General features: G+C 40.8%; 1 long non-coding RNA gene across 1 annotated transcript in view; it reads left to right on the top strand.

Moving 5' to 3' along the window:
* Positions 1-22091, top strand: part of LOC125183078 (uncharacterized) — a 74088-nt gene that overhangs the window by 30694 nt on the left and 21303 nt on the right. Inside the window, exon 2 of the long non-coding RNA XR_007164209.2 lies at positions 7368-7464. This is a non-coding gene — a long non-coding RNA (uncharacterized lncRNA). The remainder of the gene's footprint in view (positions 1-7367; positions 7465-22091) is intronic.

Raw genomic sequence — 22091 nt, 5'->3', positions numbered from 1 at the left:
CAGCAAAGTCATGTCTGAAGCGTGGGTTTACACACCTAACCTGTTTGCATACTGCTTACACTTGAGGAGAGTGGAGGCTCACTTGCATTTTTCAAATGCTTAATAACTTTATGCAAAAAGCAATATTTCCATGCCCATAGTGCATATGACAAAAGTAACAGGCTCAAACTGTAAAAGAGGTTTAAACTGGACAGCAGAAGAGAAAAACCCACAACCCTTCCTGATGATAAAGATGAATTAATCATAGAAATAGACTGCCTAGAGGTTTTAGAGCCCGGGTCATTGAAAGTTTTTTGAGAGCAGTTAGACAAACCTTGGCGGAGATACAGCTGATCCTGCCTCTGGGCAGATAGATGGACTTTATGACCTCCTGGGCTCTTTCCTAGGCCTAAGCTCTGTAATTCCATCACTGCTCCAAGTCACACCAGAGCTGTGTGGCAAAGCAGGGAACTGCACTTTCTGCACCAAATGCTGCTACCTTTACAGCTAAATCATCCTTGCTTCGATCAAGATCTGGTGTCCTTGCTTACTCCTAGTGCTTGCATTTCCCCTGGGCAGAAAGTGACTTTTAGTCAACAGGCCAACATGATCTGCTGCTCATACCCTTCAGAGGGTCTTTGCAGCCAAAATCAGGAATGGTACATCTGCATGGTAAAGGCAAACACCCTTCCTGCTGCCACGGAGTGTGCCAGTTATAAGCTGCAGGAGCAATAGGCAGAGAGAAAGGTGTGATCTGCTGACAAATTGCCAGCTGGCCAACTTAAAAAACAAACAAACAACAACAACAACAAAAAGAAAACCACCACTTTAGATTTTTAATAAAATGGTTATCCTGACTTTTTGCTAGTGGACTCTTCTCAAAGCACATAATAATGTGTCTGTACAAACTTAGTTCTGTAAGATTTGACTGTGCTGCAGCTACACTCAAACTTCCCAAACATAGGATCCAGCCAGGGGGTTGATATGAGTTTTTCACTGATCCTCATTCATATTTTTGCATTTCTATTTACTGAATATTGATTTTTATAATACTGCAAGTGCAAGCATGCAGACCCTGAGAAGAATGACGTGCATTTGAAATTAAATTCTTTTTTTTTTTTTTAATTTTAATTTCTGGTATCAAAATTATAATGATTTATTGTAACTGTGGGTGAGTATCTGTCTGTAAAAGATCATAATTACCTACTATAATGCAAAAAACAGAAGGGAAAAAATAGTTCCTCTTCTCTACATTTCGTAAGTCATAAGTAAAGATTATGGATTTATGTTGTACATATTGAAAACGTTTCTCCAGAGTACCAGGATATCATTCTAAGCAGTTTAAATATGTGGCTGTATAAATCCATGAAATTCTTCTGAGAGAAGATTAGTTGTAAAAATGTTTTACTTTTCAAATCTAATGTGCACTCCTTCCAAGTAAAAGAATCTGTGTAAAAAAAAATGGGACTTCCTGAAGTACAGGATTGCTCTGGAGAGAGGTTCCTGAAGAACCCGACGAACATAGACTAAACAAATACTCCTTTGAGTGCCGACACCAGGTCCAACTTCGTGTTGTAATGGTTTTGTCATCATCTAAAGGTGTCTGTGATCGCATGGAGAGCCTCTAGGCAGCTGCTGAACCTGAGATGTGTGACAGAGACACCAGTGGGTGGGCTCAGTCAGCAGAGTCTTTTTCTGGTGATACGTATATTCCTAGAATACCTGCGTCACAGTGTGGAGTTCACAAATCTTTAAGAGAGAAAATCTAATGTGTTCAGGTAAACAGAACAAAGAGGACCATCTGTCCTAATGACATCTCATATTGATCAATAAAATGCAGCTTTTGACCCTGTCATTCGTCTGTTTATTTGTTTGTTTTTCCACAATGAAGAAAAAAATTACAAACTGGACTGAAAGTCCACCATGGTTTTTCTGCAAGGTCATATGGACAAGTATCTAAATGAAGAAGAAATTGAGTAAAAAAGATGAATATGAGAGAAGTGCTGAAGATGAAGCTATTATAATGAGGAACACAGTGCAAAATTATGAAGAGAACACAGAAGTATCCCCAGTTCTGCTTTGATTTGCAACCCAAAAATTGATTTAGTGGAAACATGAGTGGCAGGTTTGTCCTTAGAACTAAAATTTATTTCAACACAGAGAAACACGTTCGAAATACTGTGTAAGCATTCAAGAAAGAATAGGAAGATTTTTTTTCCCTTAAGTTGCCGTTTTGTGCTCTGCAGCAAAGGAGTACCTTCAAAAGAGGAACATGCTCCAACAAGCATGGAATCAATTTAAAAATGAACTTGAGTCATAGCTCCAGCTTTAATAGGGTTCTGATTTAAAATAATTTGACATTTGCTGTGTTTCCAGATTAAATCTAAAAATTTGAGATGCAAAAGAAGATTAACCTTAGGTGCCGCGAGCAGATCTGCACATTTTGGAGGTTTCGCAGTGCTTACCCACTCCTTCTTACAGCTAAGCAACATTTACTACGTGTGTTCCTTTGAGTAACTTGTTCAAAATTCAGACTCTCCCTTTGGTTTTCAAATGCTCTGTAGTTTCTCCAACTGCTGTGACCCACTCCATCAGGTCCCAAACCCATATTTTCATCTGTTTTGTACTTTTCATTTTCATTGCTTTTTTGTGGACCAAAGTCACCGAGTCACCTGGCTTTTGACAGACAAGGAGTTCATTACTGGTAGGATCGGTAGCATATGCAAACTCCAAATGCTGACCATGGCTCAGGTAACTGGAAAACTTCCAGAGGTGCACATGAGTGGGTAGGTGATGACTGGAGAGGGTGCTGGATTAGGAAAATAAGGTGGCAGAGGAATGGCCAGCAGATCTGTCCTCTTATCTTTCTCACATGATGGAATGGAAGACACTATATTTCAGAAGAAGTTCTGGTCATACGGAGTACTTGTGGCTCTATCAAACATCCAGGAATATTCTCCCTGTTGATAATACCACCAATCCTTTGCAGACCAAGCATTAATGTAGGAACAAGAAATGCATGGAAAAAAAAAGCTCATTGTTATGACAAAAGAATTGGAAAAATCTGAAGTAGATAAATATAGCCTCAGTGCTGTGGTGGAATAATAGGTGTCATTCTGGGATGATGAACAGCTACTCGGGGTGCTGCTTAAGATCAGAAAAATTAAAAGAAGCTTGCATTGTGTTTGTCATATCCAAGAGGAGATCAAAGTATATGCTTGGATGTAATCCAACGAGCAATAAAATCATTACAGTTCTTTTTCAAGCAAATCCAGTCAATATGTCGATCAAACAGATTAACACTCCTACGATAGCAGATGACAAAGATGCAGTTGATGAGTTCTATCAACAGCTTGAAGAGACATTCATTAAAAATGAGGCAAAGCTATCACCCCTGCAACTAGGGGCCTAACTGTGGAAGTTTGACTGTCGGATGCATAAGCTCACCAAAAGAAGTAATGGGAAATGACTACTCATCTGGGTTTACTGAATGAAAGAGGCAGTTGGTTGAACTTTGCTGCTTTCGTGTTCTTTCGTTCTTCATTTAAGTTCAAAATTGAATGTCCAAGATATTTATACAAATGGGTTTGACATGATGACTCAGAGCCAAGTGATACTGAAGGATGAACATATTGAGTCGAAAGATCAATTGTTGACTTTTAGAACTTCAAAAGACAGATATTCAGCAGTCCACCGCTTCTTGACCAGCAGCAGAAAAATCTATGGGATGTCTATCCAAAAGAGGTTTGTGGTATTGGCATGGAGAGATAGACAGTGAGCCCAAATGGGCTACGGGATAAAACTGCGAAGTGCAAGGCACCAATGAACACATCCTGGTAACACAGTATTGGGCTCCCAGCATCTCTGAACGGCAGCAGGCAACCATGAATTGTGTTTTTTTTTTTTTATATATATATATATATATTTCATTAAACAGTGTGTGAAACAGTAACGTGGGCTGCCCAGAATTTTTCAGTGGTTATAGAGAATTTGCTAAGTGGTTATAGAGGATTTGCCCTGGCAGGGTTTTTGAACCAAAAAGGAATGGAAGGTCCCTAGACACCCTGCCCTCCCCCCGCCTGGGAAACAAGTCAGATGGGGCGCTGAGATAACAAGGAGAGCTGCAGGCACAGATAATAGGCAGCAAATGCTGGAGTGAGTGAAAACGACAGTAAGGACCTTCATGTGGGAGGGAATGAAATGCCTGTACACTGACTCAGTTACCGCAGATATGATGCAAGCGAACATCACCTAGTGATCAACTGCAGAAGCAATAGATAAATTCAGTTATCTGGAAACCATTATATCCAACCACAGAGATACTGTGAGGGAAGTGAAGGCAGAATTCAGCTGTACCTTCTTGCAGAGAAAAGCACGAGAAACCCTAGAAACATTTAAAAATGTAAAAAACGTTCAACAGGTGAAAAGCTTAATTTTTTTTACATACTGGCTTGTAGAAACAAACTGAGCCTGGTCACAGAAAGAATGGTGAGATGCGAGAACTAGGCTTCAGGCATATTATAGATAGAGAATAATTGAAAAGCTTGCTAGAAATATTGCAAGTTAAAAGTGATCTTTTGTAAGAAATCAGCGGGAGTAACTAAGGTTTGTTGTTGCTTAAGACACAAAGAAGAGAGACTGAGAGATGTACAAAGGAGGGAATGACTGTGCTTTGTACCAGATGGGAACAACTAGGATGATACAGAAAGATGGGGAGTACTGTGCTCTGCTCTGCACTGCAGTCTCTAAAGAAGGCTTCTGAAAAAGTCTGTCAGAAATGTTTCCAGCCAAATCCATTGTGTTTTTTTTTTTTTTTTTTTTTTTTTTGGACCCATCCTGAATTCTCTTGCATTTCTTGTGAGCCCCTCAGTGGCTTACTTTAAATACTACCTTAAAAACTGCTCTTTACTGATGACTCTGAGGAAGAAATTTGGTAATATAGACCATATAGTGGTCTGTAAACCAGTGAATATATATATAAAAAAAAAACAACGTATTGCAACTTTGGTCTTTTGGAACAATAAGAGATTAGTGCTTGTTCTATTTAAGATTTTTTTCAACACATTTTAAGTCCAAGTTAATGAAGAAAAGAACGCAAATACAGGTTTGTTCTTCACCTAATTTTCTTCCCTTTGTACAAGGATCAATACTTCGTTAGCTTAGCCTGTGTTCCAGGCATATCTTCTACAACATCAGCAAAAGCATCGCCACCAGCAGTATCTGCACATCATTTATGTAGATCTCATTCCAAATTACCTAGGCTGATACTGGAAGGAAGTATTAATGTCAGCAGCGTGCAGTATTCACCTCTTGGCAAGTGTCATCCCTAAGTTCAGTTCTGTTCTGTGCTACATGATTAGTGTAGTGCTGGGAGACAAACAGTAGTTAGCCTTAATGTGGAAAAATTCTGTGATTTTAGATCCCTAAGTTCAGTTCTGTTCTGTGCTACATGATTAGTGTAGTGCTGGGAGACAAACAGTAGTTAGCCTTAATGTGGAAAAATTCTGTGATTTTAGATCTTTGGAATCCAGTTGTTCTGTGTTTTTTACCTCAGTGCTTTCACAGCCTTTCTATATTGCTCACTTGTATTTTTCTGAGTCATACCTACAGTAATTGAAAACTAGCTTCACTTATTTGGTGGAAAAACTAGGCAGCTTGAAATACAGCACATTGTGCCTCTGCTCTTAGGTCCAAACTTTGAACAACAGCCATGCAGTTTATCATGCCCATTACATTTTATTATATCTACTGCCATCCAGTTCTTTCCCTTCAAGACTTATTATTTCAGAAGAAAATGTAGGTTATCTAATGTGCCACTTGCAAATACGAATTTCCAAAATGCTCTACATAAGTGCAAGTAGCCACAAAGATCTCTGAACTCAGAACAAGCGATTCTGTAGGATATCTGGACTTCTAGCCCTGTTTTGTTGTTGTTGTTCAAAAATAAAACCCCCAAACCACCTGTCTAGTTTCTGACCGCTGCAGTCTTTCCACCCACCCATTCTCTCTTGCATGTATTTGGTTATACTGTTTCACTCCTTTTGATGCACAGAGAGATCGAATTAAACTAGTCCACATGGAATCAAGGTAGTGTTGGACCTTCTTTTATATGTTTCAGGTAGTGCTGACTCCATATGCATTGCCTGAGGTATGGTTTAGATCATCATTGTTATATTTCTTTAATACAAACTAGGTTTTCATGCTGCAAGGAAAGGAGTTGGAGATTGGCATCCTCCCTCCCAGTCTTCGTTTGGTACATTTTAAGTAGCAGGCTTTGTGCTGATATGACAGGAATAGTTGGAGAGGCTTCATGGTTTCCAGGACCTAATGCTGGAGATTAATTCTCTGCCCATTTATAATTTTTGCAGTCTGTGAAATACAGTGCAGCTTTGCAGTCATGCTGATGCTGTTCAGCCTACCCTCCTGTGTATTTTCTAGAAAAAACAAACAAACAAAAAAACACAAACACAACAAAACACTAAAAACACTTTTTTTTTTTTCCGGATTTATTCTTAAACAGCTAAGTTGAGAATAAGACCAGAAAAGGGGGGAGAAAAAAAAAAAGATGGTGTTTGATGAATAGATCAAATGCGCAAGATGATAACTTGGGGTTTATTCAAAGGACATTTTCCTTTACCCAGACATGCCTTTTCTCCTTGTTGCTGTCATGATTGATTAGCGAAGCACCAAACAATCTATGTAATTATTCACCAACTGCAGTCCATCTGGAGATAGGACTTTGCAGTCTCTTTCTAGAAATGTGTCTTCACTGGGTTTGCTGTACGCTTATGAGCCTAGTACTTAATCACCACATGTGGGAGGTGTTAACTAGGGAATTGCCTTTCCAGTCTAACTGCATTATCATTTATATTGTGCTGTAAATGTCTAACATTTAAGATGCTTTACAAAGGGTTAGGAGTGCACCGCACATAACAGCTCGTACCCCAAAGAGCATGGAGTTGAAGTGCACAAGTGGGCACCATAAAATAAAAGGCAAATGATGAGGGGAGGGTGGCTTCAAGAGAGGTAGGGGAACAGATGTCAGAAATCTTTTGGAGGAGGAAGTGAGTGAGGAGGAGGGAAGCTGTTCCCATGTGAAAGATGATCTAAAATGGGGAGTGGGCGAAGGAAACAATTTGGAGTTTCTTACAAGTATGTCTGCTGTCCTATCAAGAAGTGTTTGCGCTTTTGAAAGCATAGCTAAATTTGACAGGAAAAATACAACCTTTTCAACATACTAGCATAAAAAGAAACGTAAAAACCCTGCCCGTTGAATATTCTAGACATATTATGCACTAAAAAAGTAGCTCTGTCCCCCATATAACGCATGTCTTACAACCAGAATCTCTCCCAAAATCTCAAAATAAATTTCATATCTTCTCCTCCAGAGAGCAAGCAAAACAGCTCAGCCTGCAGAGAGACCTGAAGGTCACCAGCTTGGACAGGAAGGTCGGCAGCCCAGCTTTGTGGACATGAGGCGGGCAGGTAGGAGGCTTGATCCCCAGCTGGGGATAACACACGGAGTGCCAGATCCTGGCCACCTTGTAGCTAAACCTGGGGCTGCCCACACTTTTCACTGCGGTGCTTCACATCTGCCTAGGGATGACTGGGGCTGACATACATACCCGAGGGATTTGGTCTTTCTGGTTAAGGCTTCAGCAATGTATTGTTTGAATATCTAGCAGGGACAGCTCTATCATTACTGTTGAAGCTACAAATAATTGCTCTTAAGGAATCATTAAATATGAAAAGATATCTATGTCTGGGATAATGTTTCCTGGCTGGGGGAACATCCACAGTGCTTCATACACTAGTTAGTTTCTGCAGACCTGGTTTCTACTGTTCTCACGACACGCATAGCGAAGTTACTTTCTATATAGTATGGTAGTAGTGAGGCTATTGTCTATATAGTCTGAACTAACAAAAATCAGCTTGTTTGTCATTATTATTTCTGTACATTATCTGGCCCTCCTTCCAAGACACAACATCCCCTTTATTTTAAAAAGATGGGCAGTGGAAGATTATTGTCCTGTGTGGTTTTTGTACAAAGGCATGTCACAATGCAAACGTATGGCCTGAATCTCTTTATGCTGATAAACATGTTAATGCCAGGGGCTGTTCTCTGGCAGAGGCATATGAGAGCTCATAGTTGTGTGACTAAGGTCTCCTTCTGGTATAATCTGTCCTTGCTACTTACAGAAAATGGATCTTGTGCTACTGCTCCTCCATACAGTGGCATAGTCTGGGGGAGCACTCATTGGTGTGGACCAGATTGCACAAGGCAGCATGCTAGCTATTGAACTGTGTATATGTGGTCATGATCTAGTGCTGAAGTCCGTGCCCTGTTTAGACATTCTTTACTCTTGTACAGACATAATACCAGCATCTAGCTAATTAGACAGTCTAGACATTTTTAGACACCAGGAAGACTATAAACACACCTGACTTTCTCTGTTTTCTCATGAACTATACCCAAGGAATTGGTGCCACTGAGCAGGCATCTCCATCCCCTGTTGTGATGTCAGCTACTACCCATTACTTGTCCTACCGATTGTGTCTGGTTCCCTCTGTGATAGACTTTAATCTGCTCCTTAAATCATGTGTTATCTGTTCGTGGCTTATAGCATCTTAAGTTTGTTCAATACAGTCTCCATCCTGAACCAAATTAATTAAAACTACTCATTAATACCAACCTCAGAACCGATCCCTCTGGAATTAGTCTTGATGTTGGGCTACAGATAACACTGAGTTGATTTTTGTAACCAATTGCATATGGCAAATGAAAGGCCAGGAAAATTAGGTGAGGAATGATTCTCTCAACTGATCCTGTAATTGAGAAAAGGTGAGAAGCAGTAAATATCACCAAAGTTGTCATATAGACTTAGCAATGTTTTGCATTCTATCACACTTATTCCCATTCTGTCTCTCTGAGCAGGCAGCTGCTAGACTTAACTACAGTAAGATAATGTCAGAAAACAGAAGCAAAATATTTTGATCTGGGGACTGCAGAGCTGTGGGTGGTGTAAACTGTGGCCTCCTTGTAGATCAGAGACGAATCAGAAGAACTTATAGAAAAGTGAGATGCTAAACTGTGCTGTTACCAAATTAACGTACTATCCTTGTTTAAGTCAATGGGACATTCAACATAGTCTCCAGTGGAGTCAGGATTTCCTTCTATACTTAAAATTCTACCTGGTTATCAGAAAATAACTCAAAAAACCCCACGTGCGCTACATTTTTGGAGACCATATACATATAGGTGGTGTATCCCACATAGCCACATCCCAGCTGCCTATTGGGATAAGACTTGAGTGTTCATTCATCTCTCCACGACTCGGCACCTTCATTCAAACTAGGTGGGAACCCTGGCATGTGGAATGGATGGAAATCTGGGCTTGTTTCTAGTCTAGGTCATCACAGCACACCCTTATTATGAGAAAACAGATTTTATAACCCACCCTACCAAAAACTTGTTATAGAGGAGGCTGGGAAAAACCTTCATTACAAATAAATGAGGTAATGAGGGGGAAATGCCATCATGTTTTCCTGAAACAACCAGTGCAGTCCTTACAGCAAATCCCATATTCTTACTCAAATTTGTACAGGAGAACTTCTCTTCCCTGCACACAGTAGTATCCCTGGGAAGAAAGAAGAGTTTGTAATCTGACCTAGAGTCTGTAGGTCTGTACTGCATGCCTTGAATACCCCGTGAGCTACATGGGCACCTCACAAAGCCGTGATGTAGCTATATGACCACTGGTGTTTTGTCTGTGCAGTCTCTTAGAGGAGTCTGTAGTTTTCTGTGTCTTCCTGGTCCAGGCACATCAGAGATTGTCATGAATAAGGGAGCAAAGAAGGTAAGAAAAGGTTTTTAAATTGGGACATTTTCCTGCTGCAGTCTGAACCAAGACTAGTTATCAAATTAATTCATAAACACCACCAGTCACTGACAGTTCTTCGCCTTTTCCAGATTAAACAGAATTCAGACCAGTGATCAAGCAGCGAAGGGTCTCTCACTCATTAGCAAACCCCTGAGCCATCACTTTCCCAAGAGCAGTAGGTTGTTAGGAATGTCAGGAAATATGCAGTAGTTGTGGTGTAAAGTATGCTTAAAATGTTAATGACCTTTCTAGCTTAAATATCTTTGAGCTACCGTAATTAGACAGCAGAAGAGTTTTTTAAGATGCTGTCTCGGAGCAAGCTAAGCATTGTTTCCATTACATGTCATTCATCAAAGACAGCACCTGAAATACATATGTGCAGCGTAGCATCTGAACTCTGCTTCATTTACCCCTGACTTCACTGTAGCAGCCTTCTCTGAATTTAATAAGGCTTCATTAGAATGTGCCGTGCCCAGGGTAACCTGAGTCAATGAACAGCAATTTAATTTAGTGTATGGAAGAGGCACACTGTGTCTCTCCCTTCTTTCCCTCCAAATGTAGATTAAATGAAAATCTTTCTTATATATTGAGTGAATGCTTTCTAGGGTTGTGTATCATACTGTGATCTCTACAAAAGCTGGTGTAAATTTGTGTATTTGGGTCACGGTGTATTTGGTCTAAGATGCGAAGATGAACTGAGCATACATGAATGCACTTCTCTATACATACATGAGGACAACTATTTAATTTGCTGAGATCCAATAATAAGAACAAAATAGCTGAGGCACAACTGGTACAAACGGGAAGGCTGTGATAGTCTGTGTATAAATGCATTGCTTTTGTTGTTTGCAGTTCAGTAACACCTCTGATGGCATACATACAGGCCACACACTAGGAAATGCTCTCTCTTACTACACCGTGGAGTTTTGCTCTTTGGTGACATGGTGCAAAGAAATATCCAGGGCTAGTGTCCAAAAGTCGAAAAGGGCTATGTCCTCTGCCATGTGCTGATTTGGATTTCACACTGATGCCAAGGGCCAGTGTATGTGATGCGTTACATGTTGGTAAAGTGCGAGGCAACTGGCGTCCCTGAAATATCCCCATCTCTCCAGCCAAAGATTTTGACCTCGTTAGCCCACAGAAGAAAACTTTGAAAAGATTTCTGCATCCAGGACCAGAGTCAAGATAGATACATGACATGTTCTGCCTGGAGGCTGTCAAGCGTATCCCTTAACTAGTGCTTCGCAAAGCCAGCATGGGACGAGTCCTCTTTGCATTTTTTTAATTTAGGTTCAGTTTCACCTTGTGGAGGATCATCTCTCTCCACTGACTGTAGACAGAGTCTTGGGAGAGACATAGAAAGGGAGAGAAATATCAGAGGCCGAAAGCGTTCTGTGCCTGATGGTAAGCAGTGTAATACCTCTCAATCTACCTCAGTGAGCTCCCCAGATAGAGAAGTGGTGCAATAAAGCTTGACCACAATAACTTCACTTGTTTTGTTTTCTGTCCACAAGAGTGTGGCTATATGGAGAGCAGGCTGATACATACTGCAGCCATTAGTTATGGCTTACGATTGCCTCCAGTTGCTTTGCTGTGTGCTTTAGTGTAACAGCAAATAGAGCCTCTGAATACTGTGCATTAATCAAGACCACCAAGGATGGGGCTCTCCATCACCATGTGGGGATACGGCACAGCGCGTATCGGTGTTCACAGAGTGTTCGCAGAGGTCACTAACAGAAAACATCCTTTGCCACAGGTACAGAAGCTGTGTGTTTTAGTCTCCTTTGAACTGTAAATACTCAGAAACACCACCATGATGTGTGTTGCACTTTTATTTTGTTTGTATTTGATCTCGTCTTTCATGTTTATTTCATATACTCTGTTTTTCACATTAAGCTTTCTGCTAGCAGCTTGGATCTTTTTGAGGCGTAGATGTTAAAACTGAGCGCTTGAATGGGGAGGTCAGTGATTGTTATTCTCTGCTTTGAACTGTATGTGTTAACATTTAACAGCAAAACTTAAGTGCACAGGATGCTGCACTAAGAGTTTTAGTTTTTCTGGCCTAGAGGGCATCTGTACTTCATCTTTCGCTACCAAGGCAACAGTTTAGCTTCAGGCAACAACTCATAAAGTAACTGTATATGCTTAAAAGAGATCAAGCCTCATCAGAAAATAAAACTGTCACCCTGTGATTAGATGTAAGAATGAATTAATACCAGAATTGCAAAGCTAAACATAATCTCTGTAACACCAAATTTACTTCTGCCTCCGATAAACTGAGTTCATGTTTGAGAGACATTAACATCCAACAGGCTTAACTTCTCTTGCGGTAGAGAAAAGGTCAGGAGGAAAGTGAGATTTATTCAAACAGATGTCCATACTCTCCTTACAAGTAGGCTTAGAGGGACAATATATCACAACTGTATTCAGTGTTTGTTTAACAGGAATTATCTCACAATTAAGAGTACATAATTCCAGATGTTGCTAACATCTGTACATACTATAAACATCTAATAGATAGTTTAATGATACCTTCTGCTGTTTGGAATTGTTATGGACTCGGTTTGATCAGCCATGTTGGAAGACATACAAGTTTTCATGCATCGGTTATGCCTGGCCTGATTCTCTATTCTGTTGTGAAACTCAGATAGAAAATGGCAAAAAAAAAAAAAAAAAAAAAAAAAAAAAAAAAGGGGCAGGAGTACTGCACTGAGCATGGAGAATATAACAGTACTATCAACAGTGGTGGTGTGGTGATGGTGGTGGGATGGGTCTGCTTGTTGTTGTGAGATGTGGAAGGATCCTGGTGCAACGGTAACACCCAGGCAGCGTGCTGATGGGGAGTATGAGCCAGTGCTGTGTGCTAGCTGGATTTACAGAATCGCTTGGGTTGGAAAAGACCTTCCAGTTCATAAAGTCCAACCATCAGCCTGACCTACTGTGTCCCATCACTAAACCATGTCCCTCAGAGCCACACCCACATCTCTTTTAAGTACCTCCAGGGTTGTGTACTCCACCACTTCCCCGGACAGCCCGTTTCAAGGCTTGACCACCCTCTCCATGAAGAAGTCCTTCCTGCTATCCAATCTAAACCTCCGCTGGTGCAACTTGAGGTTGTTGCCTCATGTCCTCTCACTTGTCACCTGAGAAAAGAAACAGACGACCTCCTTGCAGCAACCTCTTCTCAGGTAGTTGTAGGGGGCAATGAGGTCTCCCCTCAGCCTCCTCTTGTCCAGACTAAACAACCCTGGTTCCCTCAGCCGCACCTAATAAGTCTCGTTTCCTGGTCCCTTCAGCAGCTTCGCTGCTTATCTCTGCACACCTGTGAGGACAGGAGGATGGAGCGAGCGGGCACAGCAGGGCTGTGGGCCGTGCAAGACCGCTGGGAGGCTGGACTGCAAGGAATGGGGAAATACAGCTGAGAGGTAGCCCTACGGTTGGTCTGTAGAAAGGTACTTGAAAATCCTGTTTGGTTCTCATAAAGGAAAGTATTTCCCCACCCTGCTTTAAAGAGTGTATTTCCATGGCTAGACAGAAGCATTAACGAAGAGCTTTCAAATTTCTGAAGCCTAGTTATGCCATCCTGATAGCCATCAAGGGTTATATGAGCAGCTGTTCTGTGGGAAGAAGCGACTCTCGGTAAGAGAAGGCCGTAGTACAAACCTACTCGCATCCACCCTGGATTATACATGAGCAGAGCAGTGACATCCTCTTAGCATTAGTAAGTACCTCGAAGTTGGAAAGCTTCTTGGGAGTGCAGATTTGTTAGAGCTTCCCCTGAAAATGGTCCTTCAGCAGTGCTAAGTGAGATGGTACAGTCATGTCCCAAGTCAACAACTCCCTGGACTCTTACACAAAAATCACAGTGCTGTGGCCGCCTTCTGTACTACCTCAGCTGCTGCTTCCTTATTTTGTAAGCTTCTGCCTGCATACTCCGTGGAAGAAAGTCTGTGACTTGTAATTTTCATATGCTATTTCAGATAGAGCAAAGAAAGTCATCAAATGAAAGAACACTGTGGTATATACATGTGTATGTGCTTATAATACAAACTTTTATTTTTAGAATCTCTTTATCAAGCTACTGTAGTCTAGAACTAGTACTCAGCTTAATGGTTCCTCTCCTCTTTTACTTTGTCCCATATTTTCTGCAATAAAAAAGCATATTCTTTCAGAAGCAAGCAATACTCCCATCAGTAAAACAACTGGGACAACTCTTCAGTATTGCCAATTCATATCCTGGTTTTCTATCCACTGGGGAAAAAACAAAAAACAAACAAACAAACAAAAACAACAACAGGGTCATACACTTTGGAGCTCATTTTCCATCCTGTTTTACCCAAGAAACCTGAGAAAACTTTGTAGGAGTAGGTAGACAAAAATAATAAAACCTGATAGCACAGATACAATATGAATAGATTGACAACAAAAAAAAAAAGAGGAAGCCAACTTCTGAAAATATACTTGAAATTTGTAATTACTTTAACCAGCATCTCAGCGTTCATACCATCCTTGGAGCCCTACCATTACTTTCTGAGTAATTGTCCTTCTCAGCCTGGCCTATACTGAACAAACCCTGAATAATTCACCTTTCCTCCACCTGAGAGGCTGTGTTAATGTTTTCATCAGTGTGTTTATATGAGAACATGTGTACAGAAGACCCACTGCTCTTCTCAGCTGGGATTTCCCATGCAGAAGCATCTTTAGTCAATCCAGTTCACGTTCATGTTTTCCAACTCAGTATCAGAAGCCTGTCCCGATTTGATTTGTTTCTTTCTGGTCCAAGAACAGTTTTAGCAGAGATTCAGCAAAGACTCTGCACCAAATACTGTCTCCATGCCATCAGATGCAACCCTGTGGACCATACTATACATAAAAAGGTTTTTTTTTGTTTGTTTGTTTCAGATTCCCTTGTCTCTCCTTCAAACCTTTCCTTATTTTGCAAGAAGGACTGGTACGAGTTTTTTAAGCACCACAATTCATAAGTACTCCATGAAGTCCTAGATGTGCTCAGCTTACTGCGGTCAGCAGAAAGCCTTCCACTTTTTAGTCCTTGGAATGAGTCCAACAACACCTCAGGTACCATTTTACCGTATTTACGAGACAAAAAATTGTTAAGGATCTTCGACTTCATAGGCTTTCATTATTTTTGGAAGTACGGTTTCCTGTGAAATCATGAAGTTGGTTTTCAACTAAATGTGCAAGGATTCCAATTTCACTGCAAACGTTGATCCTGCACACAGCAGGAAAAATATAAAAGCAGGGAGGCTGTGTATTCTAATTCATTTTCATTGTTTTTTGCAATCTTATTTTTAGCTTTTATTAAAATATATGGTCTTAGACTGTACACACACTAACTTATGATTCCCTTTTGGAAAAGTCAGTTTTGCAGGTTTTTTTTAAGGCTTCTGAAAAGCATACATAATTGACAACACTAGTTGATCTATGTACATTGTAGATAATTTGTTAAAAGCAAAAACACCATTTAGAGAGGCAAATTGTTTGCAAATTGATCCTGACTACTTTTGAAGTATTTGTCCATGCTATGCAAGCAGCTTAAGTGAATAATTTTCAGCGTGAGTTTGTGACTTACTTGTTTTGGGTATTCCTTGTGTTTTGTGTGACTGAGACGGGGCACCAAAAACTGGAAACTTAGATAAAGCAGCCCAAATCTTTGTCACACAGAAGCAAATGATAGGAAATTTCTAGGAGTCTTAGAGTTCATTCTTCTAAAAATTCTCATAATCACATTATTTTCCTGAGTCCTACACGAAATTCTAACAGGAAGCACGTGACTAGGATAATTTACACTGCCCTTTGGTCCTTGACAAAAAAAGACTACAGTAGAAAGAATATCGAAACATTTGCCAGTGTTTTCTTCTATTTTACCCCTCAGTAATTAGATTAGAGGAATTTGTCTTCCTTGTTAGATCCATCTCTGTAGCCAAATCAGTTGTTCCAGATACGACTGCTCTGAGGATCATAAGCAATGATTCAATTAACCTTCCTTTGAAAAGTTTGTTGATAGCATTAGAAATTAATCTCTAACAGCTAAATTAGTATTTCTCTTCATTCTATTCTAGTTTTGACTTCTAATGAGTCAGAAGTGGCTCTCCTAAATAAATCTATGGATTCTGGATGAAGAAAATATTAAAGTATTTGTTTTTCCTCTTTTGGGGAAGGACATATTTCACTCACTTCTTATCACAAATCTTTTGCTAAAAAAAAAAAGCATTCTCTCTTTTTGGTAGGAGAAAGAAAATGGCTTCAAAGAAGGGCTAAGAAGCTGAATTCCAGAAGAAAGATAATTATTGAAATAAACAAACAAACAAAAGTCCTCATTCAGAAGCCAGAGGTTGTTTTAATAAGCTCTGCTGGGTAGGCTTGGCTTGGGGTTTTATGTTTGTTTTCTCTGTCTTGATTCCAAGACTCTGGACAGTATGTGTATGTTATATATGATGTTGGGAATGAAGGGGAATAATCTTCCTTGTTCATACAGCATGAGGGGAAATGATCTTCCTCATTTAGTTATTTATGTGTATAGTCCTGGTAATATAAGATTTTCTGTGATATGTATCTGTGGTTTTTCTTTTTCCTTTCAAGAATTTAAATTTCCCTCGATGTTAAGCAAGTATGTTAGTCATTTTTTGCATCAGTGTCTGGTTCAGAATTGCACCAACACTGAGAAGTCCTGTTTAGAGATGAGAAGAGTGTCAGACTTTGGACACGAAGGTTTTAGTAATTGCAGTTGCTACTGATTTGCATGCAGAGACAAGATTACTAGAGAAATGAAAACTTGACATTTATCTGTTCATATAAACAGAATGATTTATTCTTTAAATCAAAGTAACCTACTTTAGTTATTTTTAAAGCTTTTTTTTCCATTTTTTTTATTTAGCATCTGATTGAGTCTTTATTTCTTTAGCAAACGAATTTTAATTTTAGCAAGTTCAAATTTACTCAGTCCTGACCTTAGAAACTGCAATTTCTGCCTAGAAAGTTATATTTCTGAAAATCAAGGTTGACTGCCAGTGGAAACCATGGGTAAATCTTAACAGATGGCAGTACATGCTGCGATTTTATGAAATTCCTGCCCGTGACTGTATATACAACTTATCCTGCATAGTTGGTGGGATCTCTGCATTTTAGTATAAATATATATTATGTGGTATTAGTTCTGCCCGAAGAGAAGAGCTTGTGTGGCCTGACATGGTGACACAAATGAATGCTTTCTTGCACGTGCCTCAGCCTTGGACAAAATTGCATTAAGGATGATATTCAATACAAGGGGTGTAAGTTGTACAATGCTTCCTGACATGGCCCGAGCGATAGCGGCTGACACGTCTCTGAGATGATTCACGTACACATGTACATGATCTGAGCCTGTTGCAAAGGTCATTTGTCCTGAGATATATATACAGATGGACAGAAGCATCTGTGCAAAATTTGGTTAACAAGAGAGCAAGTAAAGACCGAGGGATAATTTGGTACTGAGCTATTTGCCCTTTTTAAGGAATGCGACTTGTTCTGTACCGGTAGGATTCTGTTATGTTCTGTGTCCCCAGCAAAAGGTTGGGGTAATGTAAAATTAACTTACATTTCCTCTGCAAAGATTTCTTGGCAACATCTCTGCTGCCCACTTCATTGGCAAGATCCTACTCTACCAGGTATTGCAGCAGATCGACCAGAACGACCGTGTTTCACTCTCTTTTGTTCTTTGGGAACGATTTCTGGCTGGCCACAGAAAGGGTTGGATCTGACTTGCCAAGCTGAACAACTAATCAGTCTTGAACTCCAGAGGCAGCTCGGGTGGATTTTCACAATAGTCTCAATTCAGCTGAACCAAGTGTGTCAAGCTTTTTTTGGTTAGTGAAATATGAGGGAACACTGAATGCAGAAAAGAGGTATTAGGTTGAAAATGGCATGAAAATTCAAATGTGTCCAGGAGAAAAGGCTTTTGTCACCCCTCTGCAAACTAAATAGTTGCTGACCAGCATAAAAGAGTTAATTGCAGCTTGCTTTCCAGTAAGTAAGACCTTTCTAATACCTGCAGGTGTCCAGTGGATTCTTTTGTACCCACCAGCCATAAGGGATAACACGATCCTCCACCATTTCCTTTTTGAGTGGAAGTCTACACAGTTTGTAAGGTAACAGGGAAGATGAATAGCTAGATCTCTGTTGAAAAGAAATTGAACACCGTACCGAAACGCCTTTCAACTTTTTGGAAGTTCAGACTGGGCTCCAGCAGGGCTCTAATCTGCCTCCGAACTCAAACTGAAGCACTCAAATCCGAGCCGCTTTGTACGTTTGGATCATCGCTTTACAGCTGAGTTTCAGCCCCGTCCTGTTGGAAACCCCTGTGCCCCGGTGCTCTCTGCCTGGCAAGGTCAGGCACAGGATCCTGGCTGCCAGGTACAGTAATCAACCTTTTTCTGGCAGCTCTCACAAAAGCTGGCTACCAGCTGTTTCCTGTGACTGAACGAAGCCCATGCTTGCTGCTGCTTTCTTTTTGGCTTTCCTAGCTTTTATCAAGAGGTTTCTTTTCATTAAAAAGACGGTTATAGCAGCGCACATAAAAAATTCAGAAAGCTTTCAGCAAGGAAGAGACTTCAAATGCTCGGTGTCTTGGTGTCGTAATGAGGACAACAACGGCCCGTGCATTCAAAGGCTACTCGAGGGCGATGCTTTCGGTGTTGTACACCCATGAAAGAGTTTGCAGGGGACTCTGCTGGGTCCTCCCTTAGGCTTATGGAGAAAGGAGGGGCTGGTGAAAGAAGTCCTCCTCCCACTCAGTTTGGCTTTTTACGCCAACATTTCTGACCACAAGAAGCTATTCTTGAATCTTCAAATGTCAAACGTTCATAGAAAATGGGTTAATAGCACAAACTAAAACGTGGCCTGTACGCTTTGATTCAAATATGTATTCAGATACAGCTTTACTAAATGGGACTCAGTTGGAGAGTTTGCTATCTGCAAATGGCTTGCTATAGAAATCACGGACCTAAAAAGCTACAAAAAGTAATTTTATCAGTCATTAAGCACTTCTAGGAAGTGATCACATAACAAAAAGCTTACCATTGCTAGGCTGGTCATTCTACATAACAGTGCAGAAAATTATTAAATTTCTTCCTTAGGAAAAGTGGAATCTGAAAGCCTAAAAGAGGGCTGCTTTTTGACTCTGTGTGTCTGCTATCCTTTTGCACTGTTTTTTCAGCCTTTGTAATCTTACAGGGTAAGACATTGTAGTCATTGTGTCTTATCTGTATATACTGAAATACAGATGCTTGCAGAAGCATTTTGTAAAATGTAACATTTTATTTAATTAGTAAGCCAGATTGACTTATATGTACCAATGCTATGTGTATTTTTAGCCTTTGCAAAATGCTTCAGCAAAAATGGGACCAATAATCAAAACCCCAGGCATATTCTCTATGTTGACCCAAATAGCTGCCATGAAAAACCTCCAGACAACTCTATAGCGATGCTTCTCTCTTTAAATGTTGAGGTGCCATCCAAAGACAGGAAACCTGTGAGTAGCCAGGACCTGATCCACAGAAGGCATCTAAACAAGCAGTCATGCAAAGATCTGGTTGTTTCTTCAAAGTAAATGCCAAGATCCAAAGACGACAACATCAGAAGTGGTCACTGAGACTCCAGTTTGTCTTCCCTCTAAAAAACAAAGTCTTAGAACTTCCCCAAAATAATTGCTGTTAGCACTGAAACATGATTTTATGAAAGCCTCAGCTCCTTTTTCAAGAACTGCCAACCATGGAGAATTCAGCACAGCCCTTGGCAAGTTGTTCCAGTGCTTAGCCATCCTCGCTTACAGAAAAAGCACTTTGTTCCCCATCTAGACTGGTCTATCTGCACCTTTTAGACAGTCACACTCAGTCTGCGAATCCCAGGGACCTTTTGCTCCTTATGGAAATACTCAAAGAGAAAGGATAAATTTCTTCTCTTCCATTGTAAGCTAAATGGGCTAAACTTTTACTTTTGGACTGATGCAGGACTTTTCACAACCCTTTAAGCATTCTCATGGCTCTTCTCTACGTGCCTTGCATCATTTTCACTCTCCTCCTGGAGCTGTCAATACCAGAACTGGAGATTAGCATCCCATAGCAGCAGCAGGAATGCCAAATGAAGGGGTTATGCAAACCTTCTGCTCCCACCAGGTTCTCCTCTTTATGTATCCATTAATGCTGGTGTTTTTTAACAGAGCAAGGTTAGAGTTACAAAGCTTTGTGTTTCTGGCTGGAAGATGTCCCTCCTCCATGTAAACTGAAAGCTCTCAACATCTGAGCCTCTGTTCCTTAGCACCATGCCCTTTGCTCGTAAAACGAGGCAGTGAGCCGTAGACTTTGGCAAATGGAAGCGACGCGCACACAGAAGGACCTAACTCTGGCATGCTTTACAGAAAGAGTTATCCAGGGTCTGGAAGGCCATCTTTTCCTCCTCCCAACAAAAAGCTTGATGACAAACATGCATCCGGGCACCCAAGCACCCGCTGGAGCTTTGAGGCCTCAGCATCGCAGCAAATGATGTGTTGTGCTGATGCGAGAGATCGAGCTTGAAAGCGGGGGGGGGAGAAAAAGTGCTGGGGCCACCCTGCTTGATCCCACCACACCAGGTGGCATGGGGCAGGCATGCCAGACCCCGACCTCCATCCCACCTGCAGTGCAGGGAGCTTGCCATGGGGCGCACCGCTGGCTTCAGCCCCAGCTGAAGGAGCATGAGTCAAACCAAGTCCTAAACACACATCCCACATGCACAAGCGCATAGTAGTGCTGATGAAAAGTCTGTGGCTAATAGCAGGTAAACCTCACACATTTATTAATGAGGATAACGGACCCATACCTGTGCCTTGAAAGGAGGCAGTGGGAAACTAAACAAAAGATGGAATAAAGTAGATTTTTTGGTTCTGTTGGCTGGTTTATTTTTGTCTGTTAGTTGGTTCACCCTTTTTTCTCCATCCCTTTTGCCATAGTTACTTTTTTATGCCTCCCACAGTGCAATATCTTCACAAACATAAAAATATATAAAGATAACACAGCAAAATACTCATTTTGTAGCATACATGCATGCGTACGTAACAAGGGATATAAATATATGTGCCTCTGTGTGTGTGTGTGTGGTCTCAAACAAGTTCCGGCATCTTACTTTTAACTTCCCTTCTATCGTTTTCTGTAAAAGCACACTTATTTTAGCAATATTTGGAAAACGTTAACTCGGGAAGAAGCCACGAAAACAGTCTGACGTATTTAAAGGGTAAATAGGAAGTCTAGTACTCCTCTACAGTTAGACTGGGGTGAGGTGACAGTCTGAGAATAAGAGTTAGGAACCCGGTGGGGACACAAGAGGATGTGTCATCCCTGCAGTGAACGTAAATAACGCTCAGTCTGGGGAATAAGGCTGGAACAAAAACCAGAGGATAGGGCCAGTCTCCGAAGAGGGTAGTGCTCAGGAGCTGAAATTAATTCAAACAAACCGATCAGGTTTGATTAATTAAAAAGAGATACCACTCATAATTCAGGAGGGTTGTGGCTGTATAAGCAATTTTGAAGTTTCTGTTTCTCTTTCTGAGAGAGAGGGGATGGGTGAAACTGGCAAGAGAATTGCTAGAATAAAGCCATTTGGAAAAGAAAAGATACAAAAATCATCCTCTGGCCTTTACCAGAGGAATTGGCAAAACGTCTGGGAAAGTGTCATTGTAAATAACCTGAAAGCTCCCAAGTAGATTGTTTTTTTCTTACAGGCTTATGGATTTCAGAATTTCCTTTCATCCTTTCAGTTCTTGGTCACCCCATAAGCACTCAGGTTTCTGGTTTCCCTATGACGACATTCTCACAGTGGCCAAGAAGTAGATTTTAATAATCAGTTTTCTCTTGAATGGTGCAAAGATGGTCTTTGAAGTAAAATAATCCATGAAAGCTGCCCATGTGCATAAAACCCCTGTGCACTGCTCGTGCAGGCGCCTCATGGCCAGCCTGGGGGGGCTCTCATGGCCGAGCTGCTGCCTCCATCCCTGCTGCTTGGGCCATCCCCACGGGTGTTCTCCAGTACTTTCCAACCCAAAGCCCTGTGTCTGGGTCTAAAAATTACATGGAATTAAATGCAATCAGATCCCAGTCCTGCACAAAATATACCCCCTCACAATTACAGCACGAACAGTTCCAGATGTATATAAAGGTTGGTTTGAATTGGCTATAACTTCGGGAAAGTTGATATGGTTTGATT

Source organism: Anser cygnoides, chromosome 4 (genome assembly GCF_040182565.1).
Source record: "Anser cygnoides isolate HZ-2024a breed goose chromosome 4, Taihu_goose_T2T_genome, whole genome shotgun sequence".
Classification (NCBI taxonomy): Eukaryota; Metazoa; Chordata; class Aves; order Anseriformes; family Anatidae; genus Anser; species Anser cygnoides.
This window is presented reverse-complemented; position numbering and strand designations above follow the sequence as displayed.